This window comes from Eptesicus fuscus, chromosome 8 (genome assembly GCF_027574615.1).
Source record: "Eptesicus fuscus isolate TK198812 chromosome 8, DD_ASM_mEF_20220401, whole genome shotgun sequence".
NCBI classification, from domain to species: domain Eukaryota; kingdom Metazoa; phylum Chordata; class Mammalia; order Chiroptera; family Vespertilionidae; genus Eptesicus; species Eptesicus fuscus.
In genome coordinates this window covers 7,787,727-7,806,179 of record NC_072480.1, presented here as the reverse complement: position 1 = coordinate 7,806,179, position 18,453 = coordinate 7,787,727, and the positions used below count along the sequence as shown (strand labels likewise).

At 39.5% G+C, this 18,453-nt stretch overlaps 1 pseudogene; it reads left to right on the top strand.

The window, feature by feature from the left end:
- LOC103302421 (PDZ and LIM domain protein 1-like) overlaps positions 1–15,360 on the top strand; it is a 125,235-nt pseudogene extending 109,875 nt beyond the window's left edge.
- Positions 15,361–18,453: the final 3,093 nt, after the last annotated feature.

The following is an 18,453-nucleotide window of genomic DNA, read 5'->3' as shown; positions in this document are numbered from 1 at the left end:
GGCAGGGGAGGGCAGTTAGGGGCAATCAGGCCAGCAGGGGAGGGCAGTTAGGGGCAACCGGGCCTGCAGGGGAGGGCAGTTTGGGGCCACCAGGCCTGCAGGGGAGGGCAGTTGGGGGCGACCGGGCTGGCAGGGGAGCAGTTAGGTGTCTATCAGGCTGGTAGGGGAGCAGTTAAGGGGTAATCAGGCTGGCAAGCAGAAGTGGTTAGGAGCAATCAGGCAGGCAGGCAGGCAAGCAGTTGGGAGCCAGCAGTCCCGGATTGTGAGAGCAATGTCTCTCATGTTTAGAACAACCATGCAAGCCATGTATCTGGTTGATTTATTATTATTATTATTATTATTATTATTACCACCATTTATGTAATACTTAATTTAATAGGAAGCCATGTCTAAAGTTTCTGTTTACCCAATAAAATTATACTGAAAAAACCTCATGTGTTACCAGTTCAAAGTCTATTTACCCAATGCTTCGATAGGCCAAAACTCATAACATCATTTGGAGTAAGGAAAGGTTTATTGATTGAGAAGGTGTCAACTGTGTAGATGGGAGACCTAGTAGTTCCTCAAATCACCTTAATAAAGTATAGAATTCAGGCTTCTTTTATGTCAAGGGAAGGGGAAATGGGAGGGGCAAGAGTTGACTGACTACTGTACACATCTAGGCACCAGCAGGGGTCTGAGGAAGATGTGCTAGTTGATGTGAGTCTGGTTAAGAGGCTCCTGAAATCTTTGATATACAATACATATTTCCTTTATCGTCTCAGAACAGGCACTTTCTGTTAAGGGACTATTTTTTTAAAACTCAAGCTGAAAACAGAATTCCTCTAATAATTAGCATCTCTACATGCAAAACTAAGAAGAAGCTATTAGCCTGAAAGTCATGGGAGCAAAGGAGGCTTGAGCAGCATGGAGTCAAGATGGCCAAGAATTTCACTTTGTTACACATGCACTTTTAGTGACTTTGGTGCTGAGTATGTTTGCTGCTAAACCAACTATAAGGTCATCAGCTTGTAGCTTTAATTCATGATCTACTTTACTTCAGATATCAAAAGCTCCTTAATATTTGATTTCCACAGTCAACAGTCTCTCCTCAGCTACCATATCAGTTTCAGTTCAGGTAAAAAAGGCTGTCTCCTGAGGCTTAATGCCCAAGTATATCGATGGTTACTTTGGCCATGTTCTTATATAAACAGATGAAGACAGCTGACAACATTAGCCACTTCACCTGTCATCTTGTTTTTCTAGGGCACTTGCTTCCCTGAAAATTACTTATGTTTGATCTATTAATCCATGGCAACCACTTAACACAGCTGCACCAAGTGTCTCCAGGATGGTCAGTTGTTTATTCTCCTTTATACTGTTCTATTTTGGGAGTGGTGTGGACTTTTAACTCTGTTCAGTTGAGCTCTTTCCTCCCTCAAGTTACCAATGGTGGCTTGTAAAAGAGTTGGCCACTTGTCCTTGATCTTTAGAAGAAAAAATAAATAAATTCTGCTTCTTTACCCAAACTGCATCATTCCTCATCTTTAAATTCTAAAAGATTAAAAATAGGAAACATTAATACCATACTGTAGCAATACATGCACTGATTTAAAAAATCCAAAAAGTACAGAAAAACAAAATATAAACACAAGACTTCACTTTCCTCTTTCTTACCCTGTCCAACTGCTCTTATAGTTCTTGAAAACATTTCTATTTTTGCTCCTGTTGGTTACCTAAATAACTCTATTATGTTTTTGCATTTATTCTTTGACCTGTCCATTTTTATCAGCTCTTTTCTTAAGCATAGCTTTTTTGGTGTATAATGTCCATACCATAAAATTCAGGTTTTTTAAGTGTGTGATAAAATACATTTTAGCAAATTTAGAGAGTAGTATAAGCACCACCACCATTTAATTTTATAACATTTTATCTCTCCAAAAAGATCCCACCTGGCCATTTGCAGTCACTCCAAATTTTAGTCTCAGACCCAGACAATCCTTATTCTTTTTCTATCTCTATAGATTGGACTATTCTGGTCATTTCACAGAAATGGAAGTGACCAGTCAATTTAAGACAATATTTATTGACTTGCTGATATGAAAGATAAAGATTTATTTTATTTATAAAACTGTCTTTCTCCACTCCCATTTCTCCTAATTTTTGACAATTCCATATTATTTTAAAAATTCCTATGTTGGGTATTTTTCTTATTTTAAGCAACACACATGCATTTTTAATTTTTATTTTTTTTTGCTTCATCAACTCTTGTGATTCTTTTGCTTCCCTTGCCTCCATAGAAATGTCTTGTGCTTTTCATTCTTTTTCTTTTCTCTTGTTCACTGTTGACTTCTGATAGCATCTGACAGATATGCCTTTATTTTATACTAGAGGCCCGGTGCATGAAATTCATGCATGGGGGGGAGGGTGTCCCTCAGCCCAGCCTGCACCCTCTCCAATCTGGGACCCCTCGAGGGATGTCTGACTGCCCGTTTAGGCCCGATCCCACCGATCAGGCCTAAACGGGCAGTCAGGCATCCCTCTCACAATCCAGGACTGCTGGCTCCCAACTGTTCGATTGCCCCTAACCACTTCTGCCTGCCAGCCTGCTCACCCCCTAACCACTCCCCTGCCAGCCTGATTGATGCCTAACTGCTCCCATGCCAGCCTGTTTGCCCCTAACTGCCCTCCCCTGTAGGCATGGTCCCCCCCAACTGCTCTCCCCTGCAGGCCTGGTCGCCCCCAACTTCCCTCCTCTGCCAGCCTGGTCACCCCTAACTGCCCTCTCGTGCAGGCTTGATTGCCCCCAACTGCCCTCCCTTGCAGGCCTGGTCCTTCCCAACTGCCCTCCCCTGCTGGCCTGATTGCCCAAAACTGCCCTCCCTTGCAGGCCTGGTCCCTCCCAACTGCCCTCCCATGCTGGCCATCTTGTGGTGGCCATCTTGTATCCACATGAGGGCAGCCATCTTGTGTGTTGGAGTGATGGTCAATTTGCACATTACTCTTTTACTAGATAGGATTATTAAGGCTGATAATATTTTATTTTTTATTCTGCAACTATAATTAAGTCTTCAGTGTCTACAGGTTGATTCCAAAAGAGAAAGCTAAGAGTAACCTTTATGAGTTTGTAAATATGGCTCCATGCAGATCTGAGTCAATTGCTGGGATATTTCCTTCCCTTCGTGTCCAATGCAGCACTGTGGCAGTGCTCCAAGGGGTTGTTGCTCATGTCAGAGGTGGAAGACCCCCTTTCGGTATCCTTCATAAAATGCTCAAAATCTCACCCCAGTGTAATAAATGTCATACTTGAGCCATTGCTTTATACCATTTCAGTTTTCCCTTAGAAATTTAAATTATGTTTTACCCTTCTTGTTGGAAAAGGAATAATACACCTTCACCATATCCAAAAATTTATATGCCTATCACACTAACTACATGAAGTCCTCCTTTTCTCAGAATCTTTAATTGTTCTAACTTTAAGTGGGATTTCTCTGGGTCCAATGCATGAGCTGTCATGAGTATTTTGTTTGCTATGTCCCTGAATCCTAAGTTAACCTCCATAATGTGCTCTTTCTTGGTTTTCTCCTTCACTTGACTGGAATGTATTCTCTAATAAATTCCTGGGGGAAAATAAGATGTGTGAGAAGTGAACTTCCCAATATCACAAAAAATGTATTTCTTTCTCTTTCACAGTTTATTGCTTGTCTGAGCCTATTACTGAACTTGCAAAATCATTTTTCCTCTGAATTTGAAGGCATTGCTTCAGTGTTTTCTAACATACTGTGTTGCTGATGAGAACATATCTGATGCCAGCTGAATTCTTACTCCTTAATTGATGGTCTGTTTTTTCTCTTTGAAATATTTTTAGATTTTTCTACTTATTGTTACTGTTCTGAAACTTCACAAACACAAGTCTTGGGCCTTTTACTTTCTTTTATCCTGTTTGGAATTCAATAGTCCCATTCAATCTAAAGACAACATTTCAGTTCTGAAAATGTTTTGTCCTCATACTTTAAAAAATTATTTCCCTCTCTTCATTATTTCTTTTTAGAACTCCTGCTAGTCAGATGTTGAACCTCCTAGATTGCCTTTTTCTCTTAGTTCTTTTAAGATATTTTCTCATCTCACTTACTCTTTATACACACACCCCTTTGTGTACTTGTTATTTATATCAACTTTGAAATTCTTTCTTTTGAAAAATATTATTTTGCAATCATATTTTTCATTTCCAAATGTTTTTTGGTTATCTTTCTTTTTCAATTCATTCTGTACTTACATTTTAAAGTAAAAAATGCTTGAAACAGGAAAAATATTTTAATTTTTTCTTCTTAAATCTCTAATAATTCACTTAAACTTTCCTTTAACATTCTCTTCTGTTCCCTGACCACCACCACCCCGCCCCCAACCCCGCCTTTTAGACTCACTTGCTCTATTTTCTTTGACTGTTTTAGACTTTAACTTTCCTTATACAGTAATTCTTATTCACTGAATGCATGTGTGAATGAATGAATGAAGTGGATTATTCTCACTAGCTAGTGTGGGATTGCCTGGCTGTTGTTTAAATAGGTCCACTTTTCTTTCAAGACACTCGCTTGAATGGGAAGTTTGACTGGAGCTCATGTTCGTGATAGGGTTTTGTTCAGGGAATTGCTACTTAAAGTGTGCTCAGGAGATTGGTACTGGTCTGCAAACCATTTATTACTGGTCCACAATGAGATAAATAAGGAAGTTTGGAATACTCATGTAGATACTTTTGTAAAATTTTTACACATTGCTGAGAAACCCAAGATGGCATGCTTAATGTCAGCAAATATGGTTTTACATCTAAATTTTGTATAGAAGTATAGTTTGATGATTCAGCTACAATGACAGGAAAATATTTTAGCCACATTGAGGAGACTGTGACAGAATGTAGATCATGTACTACTTAGTTCATGGAGACTTTGTTTCTTTAAAAAAATCAGCCCAACTAAATTGTGCCTTGAGGTAAAATTTGAATTATGTAAAGGCAATGTGTTATATTTAAGATTATTTTATTTATATTAGTGATAATATGGAAGTTGGTTATGAACAACTATTACTGCTTGCCGAGATATGGTTATAGAGTTGAAAATTATGTTAAAAATGTTTGCAATAAATAATGAACTCTTAGTCTTTCTGCAAGATATGAAACAATTGTAGTCTCCATATATAAAAGATATGAATTGGCAATCAGTCTTGCTAATTTTTCAATATCTTTGATAATTTAAAAATGATCACCAGACTTTTATGCAAGGAAGGAAACTAACATGATTTCAATGTCACTTAATATTAAAGAATGAAAATGATATTTAGATTCTTGGAAGAACAGAGTTTATATAGAAATGTAAAAAGTTTATTGTGAAATGTACCATACCTTATTGTCAATGACGTTGAAGATATTGATATGGCAGATCTGTTAAAATGTATCATCAAATACCTTAAAATTTGATACAAGATTATGAATTTTGTTTTCTACAAAAAGAAAACTGCACATAGGAAATTCATAGATCCAGAATCTATTTCTTTCATCAAAGAATTTAAGTTTAACTAAAATTTAAAAATACATGATTAAAACTGGCTACTAGTGAATGGTGGAATATACATTTTGAAAATACAGCATCATCTTATTTTGAATTAAAGTTAAAAATAAATATTCTGACCTTATTAAATTTCTTTAAAATCTGTTCTTATACTTCCATCAACATATTTCTGTGAAGCCAGTTTTGTACTGCACAGGTTATTAAAATGAAACAGAAACAAGTGATATCAGTGAAAATGGTAGAGCAAGGACCCCCCAAGGTTTGCCCCTTTATAAAGGCAATAAAAAAATCTAAACATATCAGATTTTTTTTCAGATCTCTTAAAATTAACCAAATGATTACAGTAACTCAGGGAGCATTTATTTGAGAACAATATGTGACTCTTAGTAAAAATAGTAATCTTTGTGGGATTTTAATTTACTCTAGTCCCACCTCCCATTCTCTAACTCCATAGTAGACCAGAAAAAGAATAACAGCCAAATTCCAGATACCGAGAGATAAGAACAGAGCTGGAGCTCTTTTAACGTCTCATTCCAAAAAAATTGATATCATTTGACCTGCCTGGTGGTTCCTTGGAAGACTCTAATCCAATGGCTCACCTTGATTTGAGCAGACTGTAATCACACCAAGTGCTAAAAGCCTCTCCCAGTGGTGAGGAGGCATTTGTTGAAACCAAATCTTTTAGCTATGAGGCTGCTTGGGGTGGATAACAGTTGAGAAGAACAATAGACTAACCAAAAGCTTAAATGGAGAAACTGAGAAATAAGATGTCCATAGAGATTTTGAAAAGCTCTGACACATTCCCAAGAATCTGAAAGGTCATGGGCATGTGTAGATTGTAGGCTTGCATCAAAAAGCCTAAGTTCTCACCTATAACTGACCTTGAGGCTCTGCACAAACAGGAAGTGAAGACTAAGGCAGAGTTGTAAACTGTTTGGCAGACAGTTAAAGGGATAACCCAACATGCAATAGAGGCCCCTGGCAAAAATTTAGAGTTTTGTTGGCTTTGGTTGTTTAAGGAAATCTCTCTCAGCATGGTTCAACATTCAAAATCAATCACTGTATTGCACCACATTAGTAGAATAAACAAACAAACAAACAAAAAAGAAACCCACACAATCATCTCAGTGGATTCAGAAAAAGCATTTGACAAAATCACACACTTTCATGATTAAAAATACTTAACAAACTAGGAATTGAAGGGAACTTCCTCAACCTGATAAAGGGCATTTATAAAAATCCACACTGACATCACATGTACTGTAAGGTGAAAGACGGAAAGCTTTTCCACTAAGTTCAGGAACAAGACACTGTACTAGAAGTGCTAACCAGGGCAATTAGGAAAGAAAATGAAATAAAAGGTTGGAAACAAAGAAAGAAAATGATCTCTTTTTGCAGATGACAGATCTTATATATAGAAAGCCCTAAAGAATCCACACACAAAAATATATTAGAGCTAATAAATTAGTTTAGCAAATATGTAGGCAATAAGACCAAAAAAGAAAAATCAGTTGTATTTTACACTAACAATAAACAGCCCAAAAATGAAATTATAAGAAAACAATTCAAATTAAAATAGAATAACAAAAGAATAAAATACTTAAGAATAAATTTAACAAAAGAAGTGTAAGATTTGTGTATTGAAAACTACAAAACATTGTTGAAAAAAATTAAAGACCAAAATAAACTCAAAAACATCTTCTGTTCATGGATTAAAAGGCTTAATATTGTCAAGATGGGATGATCACTTAAATTAATCTATAGTTTCAATGCAATCACTGTCAAAATCTCTGCTGCTGTTTTTGTAGAAGTTGACGAGCTGATCCTAAGATTCATATAGAAATGCAGGGGACATAAAATAGCCAAAACAATAAAATAAAATAAAACATCAAAGTTAGTTATTCACATTTCTCAATTTTAAAATGTACTACAAAGTTGCGCTAATCAAGACAGTGTGGTACTGAAATAAGACTAGACAAACAAACAATGGAATAGAATTGAGAGTCCAAAAATAAACCCATTGCTCTATGGTCAATTAACTTTTGACATAATGTGCCAAGACTATTTAATGAAGAAAAAATAGTATTTTGACAAATGATATTGGAACAACTGAATAGCCGCCACATGCAAAAGAATGAATGTGGAGAGAACCAAGATGGTGGCATAGGTAAATGCCTATACTTGCTGCCTCCCACAACCACATCAAAATTACAACTAAAATACAGAACAACCATCATCCAGAACCACCAGGAATCCGGCTGAGTCGAAATACTACAACGAGAGAGGTAAAGAAGAAAGCACACTGAAACTGGTAGGAGGTGCGGAGGCATGGAACGGGCTGGTCTGGCACCCCGGTGTATCACTTTTTTAATTGGGAGGGAGATCACTTCTGCGGAGGCTGCCTGGAGGAGCAAGGGATCCCAGACCCCCAGCCCGGGGTCCCAGAGCTGGGGAAAGAAGTCCCTATGGACAGTAAGAACTACGGACTGTAAAAACCAGAGCTTATTAGGACTGAGTGACACACAGGCTGCTGGAGACCCAGCTGCTTCTTTTAAAAGTCCGGCACCACAAACTGAATTTACAAGCTCCCACTTCCTCTGAGCTCCAGTGCTGGGCGAGGCTCTGGGGGACCTAGACACATACAGGGAGAAACTGGACTGTCTGGCATCAGGGCAGGAATTCAGGGGCAGCTTTCGTCCAGACGGAGGTGCTCACAGCAGTCATTGTTCCTGTGCTGGGACCTCCCCAGTGCAGGACTGACTGGCAGCCATTTTTGTTTGCTCTGCCCTGGTGATTCCATGAGACTTCTCCCTACCCAATTTACAACCCCACCCAAGCTGTGTGCAGCAGCTTTTGCATATGAATGGTATGTCCTTTCTCAGCCTAAAACTCTGTCAAACAAGCTGCAGCTGGGTCAGGGAGCCCTAAACTTATCAATAAAAGGCCCAAAATCTGGCACCAGCACCAGCCTGACTTGCTTCACAGCTGGGCCTCGTCTGGGCACTTTCAAACCAAATACAAACAGGAGGAATCTGGAGGTCTCTCCATAGCTCCTACTGTGTGGTCCCAGGCAGTGGCTGACTTTGCACCTCCCTGGAAACCCAACAGTCAGTATACTCAGTGGTCAGTGTGAGACCATACGAGAATACAGCTCTTCACATCCATAAGTGACACACTCAAGGGGCAGACTCAGTGAGCACCAAAGCCCCACTGAAGCAAGTCCTGCTCCATATGGGTGTCTCCTACACAGCAGCTCTCCCATTGTAGACACAACTAGTCCTCACAGCCAATTGGCCTGGAGGTCAATCCCTCCCAGTGATACCAACAACAATCAAGGCTTAACTACAACAAGACTGTGCACACAGCCCACAAAGGGCTGCACCAATAGTGTCCACCTCAGGTAACTGAGGAGGCTGAACCACTGAGCCCTATAGGACACCTACTACATAAGGCCATTCTATAAACTCAAGGAGACTTAGCAGCTACCCAGTACATAGAAACAAACACAGGAAAGCAGCCAAAAGGTGGAGACAAAGAAACATGCCACAAATGAAAGAAATGCAAGAAAGAAAACTACTAGATATAGAGTTCAAAACCACAGTTATAAGGTTCAAGAATCTTCTAGAATCCTCTAAGGAACTTAGTGAGACTTTCAAGGATCTGAGTGAGAATGCCAAAGAAATGAAAAAGGAACAGTCAGAAATTAAGCATACACTGTCTGAAATAAAGAATAATATACAGCCCTAGCCAGTTTGGCTCAGTGGATAGACCATTGGCCTGTGGACTGAAGGGTCCCAGGTTCGATTCTGGTCAAGGGCATATGCCCAGGTTGCAGGCTAGATCCCCAGTAGGGGTTGTGCAAGAGGCAGACAATCAATGATTCTCATCATTGATGTTTCTATCTCTCTCTTCCTCTCCCTTCCTCTCTGAAATCAATAAAAATATATATTTTTTTAAAAAGAATAAGGGGGAGAAACCAAGATGGTGACATAGGTAAACACCTAAACTGCTGCCTCGCACAACAACTTCAAAACTACAACTAAAAGACAAAACGGACATCATCCAGAAGCACAGGAAGGCTGGCTGAGTGAAAAATCTACAACTAGAAGGAAAGAGAAAAGCACACTGAGACTCAGAGGAGCTGCGGAAATAAAGGCCGAGCTACAGAGGTGCGCGTGCAGAGAGGTCTGGCAACTGAGTACGTGGCTGTCTTTTTCAAGCAGGAGGGAGACAAAAGCTCCTGACTGCTCTGAACTTCAGTTCCAGGTGAGACTCTGGGGACCCAGACTCATACGGGGAGAAACTGGACTGTCTGGCAGCAGGCAGAACTTGAGGGCGGCTTTCTCTCAGAGGTGCTTGCAGCGATTACCAAGGAACACTGAGATCTGGGGGCCTCTTAGGGCAGGGCTGACAGGAAGCCATTGCTGTTTGCTCTGCCCTGAGACTCCACCCCACCCTAGCTGTGTGTAGAGGCTTTTGCATATGAATGGCCTGGTCCTTTGAAGTCTAAACTTACCTAACAAACTACAGCTGAGTCAGTGAGACCCAGAACATCCAAAAGAAGGCCCAAGGCCCACAGAAGCTTTCATTGCTTCACAGCTGGGCCTCATCTGGGCACCTTCAAAACCCAAACAAAGAAGAGGAATCTGCAGATCTCTCTGTAGCTCCTGCTGGGTCGCCTCAGGCAGAGGCTAAATTAGCACCTCCTTGGAGATGCAAGAGCCAGTGTACCCAGGGGTCAGAGTAGAACCACCCAGATTACAACTCCTCAGATCCATAAAGGACACACTCAGGGGGCAGACTCAGTGAGCACCAAAGCCTCACTGAAGCAAGTCTTGCCTCATAAGGGTGTCTCCAACACAGAAGTTCTCACATCATAGACACAACTGATCCTCACAGCCAATTGCCCTGGAGGTCAATTCCTCCCAGTGATACCAACAACAATCAAGGCTTAACTACAACAAGACTGTGCATACAGCCCACAAAGGGGTGCACCAAGAGTGTCCACCTCAGGTAACTGGGGAGGCTGAGCCACTGGGCCCTATAGGACACCTAGCACACAAAGCCACTCTATCAACACAAGGAAGCAGCCAAAATGCGGAGACAAAGAAACAGGTCACAAATGAAAGAAATGGAGGAAAGCAAATGACTGGATATAGAGTTCAAAACCACGGTTTTAAGGTTTTTCAAGAATTTTCTAGAGAAGGCCGATAATTTAGCAAGACCCTCGAGGATATGAAAAAGGACCAATTAGAAATTAAGCATACACTGACTGAAATAAAAAATAATATACAGAGACCCAACAGCAGACTAGAGCAGTGATGGGCAACCTTTTGAGCTTGGTGTGTCAAACTTCGCCAAAAAACTGAGCATAACTCGGGTAGTGTGTCACTTTGAGGAAAAATCATTATTTCGCAAATGTTTCATCCTCGGCATTCGGCCGCCTCAGCGGCCGCGTGTCATCAAAAATGGCTACGCGTGTCAGTGCTGACACGCGTGTCATAGGTTCGCCATCACTGGACTATAGGATCACAAGAATCAAGTCAAAGATTTGAAATACAAAGAAGCAAAAAACACTCAACCGGGAAAGCAAAACGAAAAAAGAATCCAAAAATATGAAGATAGTGTAAGAAGCCTCTGGGACAACTTCAAGCGTACCAACATCCAAATTATGGGGGTGCCAGAAGAAGAGAGAGAGCAAGATACTGAAAACCTATTTGAAGAAATAATGACAGAAAACTACCCCTACCTGGTGAAAGAAATAAAATTACAAGTCCAGGAAGCTCAGAGAACGCCAAACAAGAGGAATCCAAACAGGATCACACCAAGACACATCATAATTAAAATGCCAAGAGCAAAAGACAAAGAGAGAATATTAAAAGCAGCAAGAGAAAAACAGTTAGTTACCTACAAGGGAGTGTCCATACAACTGTCAGCAGATTTCTCAACAGAAACTATGCAGGCCAGAAGGGAGTGGCAAGAAATATACAAAGTGATGAACAGCAAGGATCTACAACCAAGATTACTCTACCCAGAAAAGCTATCATTCAGAATTGATGGCCAGATAAAGAGCTTCACAGATAAGAAAAAGCTTAAGGAGTTCATCACCACCAAACCAGTATTATATGAAATGCTGAAAGGTATTCTTTAAGAAGAGGAAGAAAAAGAAAAAGGTAAAGATAAAAATTATGAACAACAAATACATATCTATCAACAAGTGAATCTAAAAATCAAATGAATAAAAAAATCTGATGAATAGAATAAACTGGTGAATGGAATAGAATCAGGGGCATGGAAATGGAACAGACTGACAATTCTCAGAGGGAAGGGGAGGTGGGTGGTGGTGTGGGAAGAGATTAGACAAAGACCTTATATGCATGTATGCGTTACCTATGGATACAGACAATAGGGTGGCAAGGGCCTGGGGTGGGGTGGGAACCAGGTGGAGGGAAGCTATGGGGAGGAAAAGATGGACATCTGTAATAATCTCAACAATAAAGATTAATTTTTTTTAAAAGAATGAATGTAGACCTCCTACCTTACACTGTATTCAAACATTAACTCAAAATGCATAAAATAGCTAAATTGAAGAGCAAAAACTATAAAAATTTTACAAGAAAATGTATGTAAGTCTTCATGATTTGGGGCTAGGAAATGATTTCTTAGATATGACCCCAAATGTAACTGAAGACAAATTGCACTTCAGCAACATTGGAAACTTTTGTACATCAAAGGAAACTATCAAGAAAGAAAAAAACAACAACACCAAAACACCCACAGAATGGGAGAAAATATTTGTAAATCATGGGTCTGATCAGGGCCTAATATCCAGAATATATAAAGATCTCTACAACTCAATGTTAAAAAAAGCAGATAACCCAGTTTAAAAATAGGCAAATTATTTGAATAGATATTTTATCAAAAAAGACATACAAATGGTCAAAAGCACATAAAAAGATGCTCAATATCATTAGTCATTAGAAAAATGCAAATCAAAGCCACAATGAGATACCATTTCACACACACTAGAATAGCTATAATAATAATAATTTTAAAAGGGAAATAACAAGTGTTGGTGAAAATGTGGAGAAATTAGAACTTTCATAAATTGCTAGTGGGAAACGAAAATGATTGAATCATTGTGGGAAGCAGTTGGTAGTTTCTGAAAAAGTTAAACACAAATTTACAATATAAACCAGCAATTCTATTCATAAGGATATATCCAAGAGAATTGAAACAAAACTTATATATTAATGGCTATAATAACATTGTTCATAGCAGTCAATAAGTGGAAACAACTCAACTGTCCATCAACAGATGGACAACTAAACAAATGTGGCATATCCACATAATGGAATGTTATTCAGCCATAAATGGAATGAAGTACTGATACATGTTACAACACGAATTAATCTTTAATACATTATGCTAAATGAAAGAAGCCATAATGTATTAGCCCATTTATTGAAATGTCCGTAATGGGCAAATTTATAAAGACAGGAAATAGATCAGTAGTTACCAGAGGCTGGGGGAAGAGAAATTAGGGAATGACTGCTAGTGAGTATGAAGTTTCTATTTGTAGGGATGAAAAGGTTCTGGAACTATTGCTGATGGTTGCACAACTTTGTGGATACACTAAAAACCACTGAATTGTACACTTTAAAATGGCACATTTAGGAATATGTAAATTATATCTCAAAAATTAAAGATACATGGCAACAGTTTAGGTATATATTACCCTCCATGAATAGCACTATCAATAATCCAATATGGATTAAATAAATTAAAAAGCAAAAATCAGACTCAATTTTTTACAATAAGAACTTTCAATGTTTTTATACATGGTGTTCGTCCAAAGCTTACAGTTTTTTTGCATGGGGGCAGTCACTATTTCCTTCATAACCTCTAGTTACAATTACAGAATGACAGAAACTTATTAATGTTAATAATAGTCCTCTATTTTAATTTTCTATATGCACACCTTCAACAAATGTGAACCATTTTTTTTATTCTTTTTTTTCCTATTTTAATTTGGTTCTGGTTATATTGAACAAAATGCAATCTTGTGTCTCCTGAATCTATAATAATAAAAGCGTAATATGCTAATTAGACTGGATGGCTGAACAGTGGAATGACCTTCCGGACGACCATCCATACGACCATCTGGGACCACACTATGACACCCACTGGCACCAGGCAAGCCAAGGCAGGTGCGATGCAATTGGTCAGAGTCCTGGCCATCGACCCATGATCACCCTGTAGAGAGAGGCCCAGGCCACCAGCTGGCAGGCTGCAGTAGGTGGGCGGAGCCTCCCTCTGTGAAGGAAGCCCGGGTCCTGGGTCCCGGGTGCCTGCTGGCTGCCAGAGGGAAGCCCGAGTCCCAGGTACCAGAGGGAAGCCAGTGCCGGTAGCTGGGGGAAGAAAGGCCTACTCTTGCACGATTTTGTGCATTGGGCCTCTAGTTTAATAATAAAACATTTTGGCTTGTACTTTATGTCTTTGCCTTTGCAATTTCATTTTCCTAGTAATTCATTTCTATTGTATTTTTAAGTAACAGTCTGTAATAGATTAAAAAAATTTTTTTGAAAGGGACCGTTCTTCCACCACAGATCATTTGAGGAGCCCCAGCATGACCTGGGCTGGAGTCAATCCTGGCTTCATGATGCTGGAAGGAGTACTATGTAATGAAGCACTTATGACATTACATCTTCCTAAGTAAACTGGTAGCCTGAGACCTGAGACTCTACAGACCTCCCTAGGGGAGATGAGGTCTATCTCCAGTGTCCACAATTATATTCTGGGCTCCAGCTCCCTTTGCCACCCTGTCTATCTGCTTTCTGTCCTTTGGAAATTTGTTGGAATTTCTCCTCTACTGTTAACCCTCCTCCTTGCTTACTTTGTTGTATGAGTTTATTCCACCCAGCTCCCCTCTAGTGACAGACTAAAGGAAATGTCATCCCTACAAGATGAATTTAGCCTCTGAAACACAAGAGGTCCTGCACATAGGAAGCACCCGCAACCGGAGTGCCATGCCCTTTGTGCATCACCTGCTTCCAGCTCTGCCTCAGGGTGATCACAAACCAGTACAACAACCCGTCTGGCCTCTTCTCATCTGAAAACATCTCCAGCTTCAACAACGCCTTGGAGTCAAAGACAGCCAGTGTACCAGAGAAAAATGGCAGAGCCTTACAGCAATCTCAGTCTCCAAGTGGACTTGTCATCGACAAAGAATCTGAAGTGCACAAGATGCCTCTGAGAAAACAGGAGTTAAGTGAGCCCCTGAAACAGTCCACTTCATTCTTGGTTTGGCAAGAGATCCTGGAGTCTGAGGAGGAAGGGGATCCCACAAGCCCTTGGGACTCAGAAGTGCTGAGGCTCCCGTCACCAAAGTGGCTGCGTGGATTGGAAATGCCCAGAAGATGCCCACATGTGACAAATGTGTTTGTGAAGCTGTGGGACTGTCACCACCACTCTGAGTGTTACACATGAACCGACTGTAGCACAAACCTGTAACAGAAGGGCATCAAGATGCTGGAAGAAGTACTATGTAACAAAGTATTTATGACAGACTTACAGTTTCCTAAGTATTTATGAAACCCACCTTTAATATTATTTTTAATTGTGGCAATGTTGGCCTTCCACATGCTCTGGAGGAAGTGGGGAAGGGTCTGGGAGAGGGGTGACTGACACAGCTGTCACATAGACAGATTCAATCATTCTTCATTTCTTTGCAGAAGATAAAATCTACTGTAAAAAGCATCCCCGAGAGTGGATCTCACCACCAGAAAGCTATGACGTGGTCACTGTTTTCCCCAAGTGAACCAGTAGATCTGCACCAAGCACTATTCTCCAACTATCCCCTGCTCAACTTGTTCTCTCATGCTCTGGCCTCTTCTTTTTTTTTTTTTTTTCTTTTTTTTTTTGTATTTTATTTTATTTTATTATTATTTTTTTTAATATTTTTTTATTGAGGTATTATATGTGTACATATCTTACCATTACCCCCCCACCCCATACCCACACATGCCCTCCCCCCCCCAGAGTTTTGCATCCATTGTTTATGCTTATATGCATGCATACAAGTCCTTCGTTTGATTTCATAACTCCCCCACCTCTCCCTAACTTTCCCCCTGTAATTTGAAAGTCTGCTTGATGCTTTACTGTCTCTGTATCTATCTTTTTGTTCATCACTTTATAATGATCTTTACTATCCCTAAATGAGTGAGATCATGTGGTATTTTTCTTTCATTGACTGGCTTATTTCACTTAGCATAATGTTCTCCAATTCCATCCAGGTTGCTGCAAATGATGAGAATTCCTTCTTTTTTATGGCAGCATAGTATTCCATTGTGTAGATGTACCACAGTTTTCCGATCCAGTCATCTGCTGATGGGCACCTAGGCTGTTTCCAAATCTTAGCTATTGTAAATTGTGCTGCTATGAACATAGTGGTGCATATATCCTTTCTGATTGGTGTTTCTAGTTTCTTCGGATATATTCCCAGGAGTGGGATTACTGGGTCAAATGGGAGTTCCATTTTCAGTTTTTTGAGGAAACTCCATACTGTTCTCCACAGTGGCTGCACCAGTCTGCATTCCCACCAGCAGTGCACGAGGGTTCCTTTTTCTCCGCATCCTCGCCAACACTTGTCGTTTGTTGATTTGTTGATGATAGCCATTCTGACAGGTGTGAGATGGTACCTCATTGTTGTTTTGATTTGCATCTCTCGGATAATAAGTGACTTTGAACATGTTTTCATGTGTCTCTTGGCCTTCCTTCTGTCTTCTTTTGAAAATATTCTGTTTAGGTCTGTTGCCCATTTTTTTATTGGATCATTTATCTTCCTCTTATTAAGTTGCATAAGCTGCCTGTAGATGTTGGAGATTAAACCTTTATCAGTGATAGCATTTGCAAATATGTTTTCCCATGCAGTGGGCTTTCTTGTTGTTTTGTTGATGGTTTCTTTTGCTGTAAAAAAGCTTTTTATTTTGATGTAGTCCCATTTGTTAATTTTTTCTTTAGCTTCCATTGCCCTAGGGGCAGTGTCAGTGAAGAAGTTCTTTTGGCATATGTCTGAGATTTTGTTGCCTGTGGATTCCTCTAGTATTTTTATGGTTTCCCGTCTTATGTTTAAGTCCTGTATCCATTTTGAGTTTATTTTTGTGTATGGTGTAAGTTGGTGATCTAGTTTCATTTTTTTGCATGTATCTGTCCAGTTTTCCCAACACCATTTATTGAAGAGACTGTCTTGACTCCATTGTATGTTCTTGCCTCCTTTGTCAAATATTAATTGAGCATAGTGGTTTGGGTCGATATCTGGGGTCTCTATTCTGTTCCATTGATCAATATGTCTGTTCTTGTGCCAGTACCAGGCTGTTTTGAGAACAGTGGCTTTGTAATACAGCTTGAAATCTCGTATTGAGATCCCACCTACTTTATTCTTCTTTCTCAGGATTGCTGTGGCTATTCGGGGTCTTTTTTTATTCCAGATGAATTTTTGGAGAGTTCTTTCTAGGTCTGTGAAATATGCTGTTGGTATTTTGATGGGAAGTGCATTGAATCTGTAGATTGCTTTGGGTAGTATGGACATTTTAATGATGTTGATTCTACCAATCCATGAACATGGTATGTTCTTCCATCTGTTTACGTCTTCCTCTATCTCTTTTTTCAGTGTCCTGTAGTTTTCTGCGTATAGGTCTTTTACCTCCTTAGTTAAGTTTATTCCTAGGTATCTTAATTTTTTTGGTGCGATGGTAAATGGGATTGCTTTTTTAGTCTCTCTTTCTGTAAGTTCATTATTGGTGTATAGAAAAGCCATAGATTTCTTGGCGTTAATTTTGTATCCCGCTACATTGCCGAATTCATTTATTAAGTCTATTAGTTTTTTGATGGAATCTTTTGGGTTTTTTTATGTACAATATCATGTCATCTGCAAATAAGGACAGCTTCACTTCTTCTTTTCCAATTTGGATGCCTCTTATTTCTTCTTCTTGCCTAATTGCGATAGCTAATACTTCCAGTACTATATCAAACAGGAGTGGTGAGAGTGGGCATCCCTGTCTTGTTCCTGTTCTTAGGGGAAATGGTTTTAGTTTTTGCCCATTGAGTATGATGTTTGCTGTGGGTTTGTCATATATAGCTTTTATTATGTTGAGGTATGATCCTTCTATTCCCACCTTGTTGAAAGTTTTTATCAAGAAAGGGTGTTGGATTTTGTCAAATGCTTTTTCTGCATCTATTGATATGACTATGTGATTTTTATCTCTCAGTTTGTTTATGTGATGTATCATGTTTATTGATTTGCGGATATTGTACCATCCTTGCATTCCTGGGATAAATCCTACTTGGTCATGGTCTATGATCTTTCTGATGTACTGCTGGAGCCGATTTGCTAGAATTTTGTTGAGGATTTTGGCATCTATGTTCATGAGGGATATTGGCCTGTAATTATCTTTCATTGAGTTGTCTTTATCTGGTTTTGGTATTAGGGTGATGCTGGCTTCATAGAAGGAGCCTGGGAGTGTTCCTTCCTCTTGAATTTTTTGGAATAGTCTGAGGAGGATAGGTTTTAGTTCTTCCTTGAAAGTTTGGTAAAACTCTCCTGTGAAGCAATCTGGCCCCGGGCTTTTGTTTGCCAGAAGCTTTTTGATGACTGCTTCAATTTCTTCCATAGTTACTGGCATGTTGAGCTGCTTAGATTCTTCCTGATTGAGTTTTGGAAGGTTGTATTTTTCTAGGAATATGTCGATTTCCTCTAGGTTGTCCAGTTTGTTGGAATAGAGTTGTTCGTAGTATTTTGTAACAATCCTTTGTATTTCGTCGGGGTCTGTTGTTATTTCACCTCTTTCATTTCTGATTTTGTTTATTTGGGTCCTCTCTCTTTGCTTCTTGGTGAGCCTGGCTAGAGGTTCAT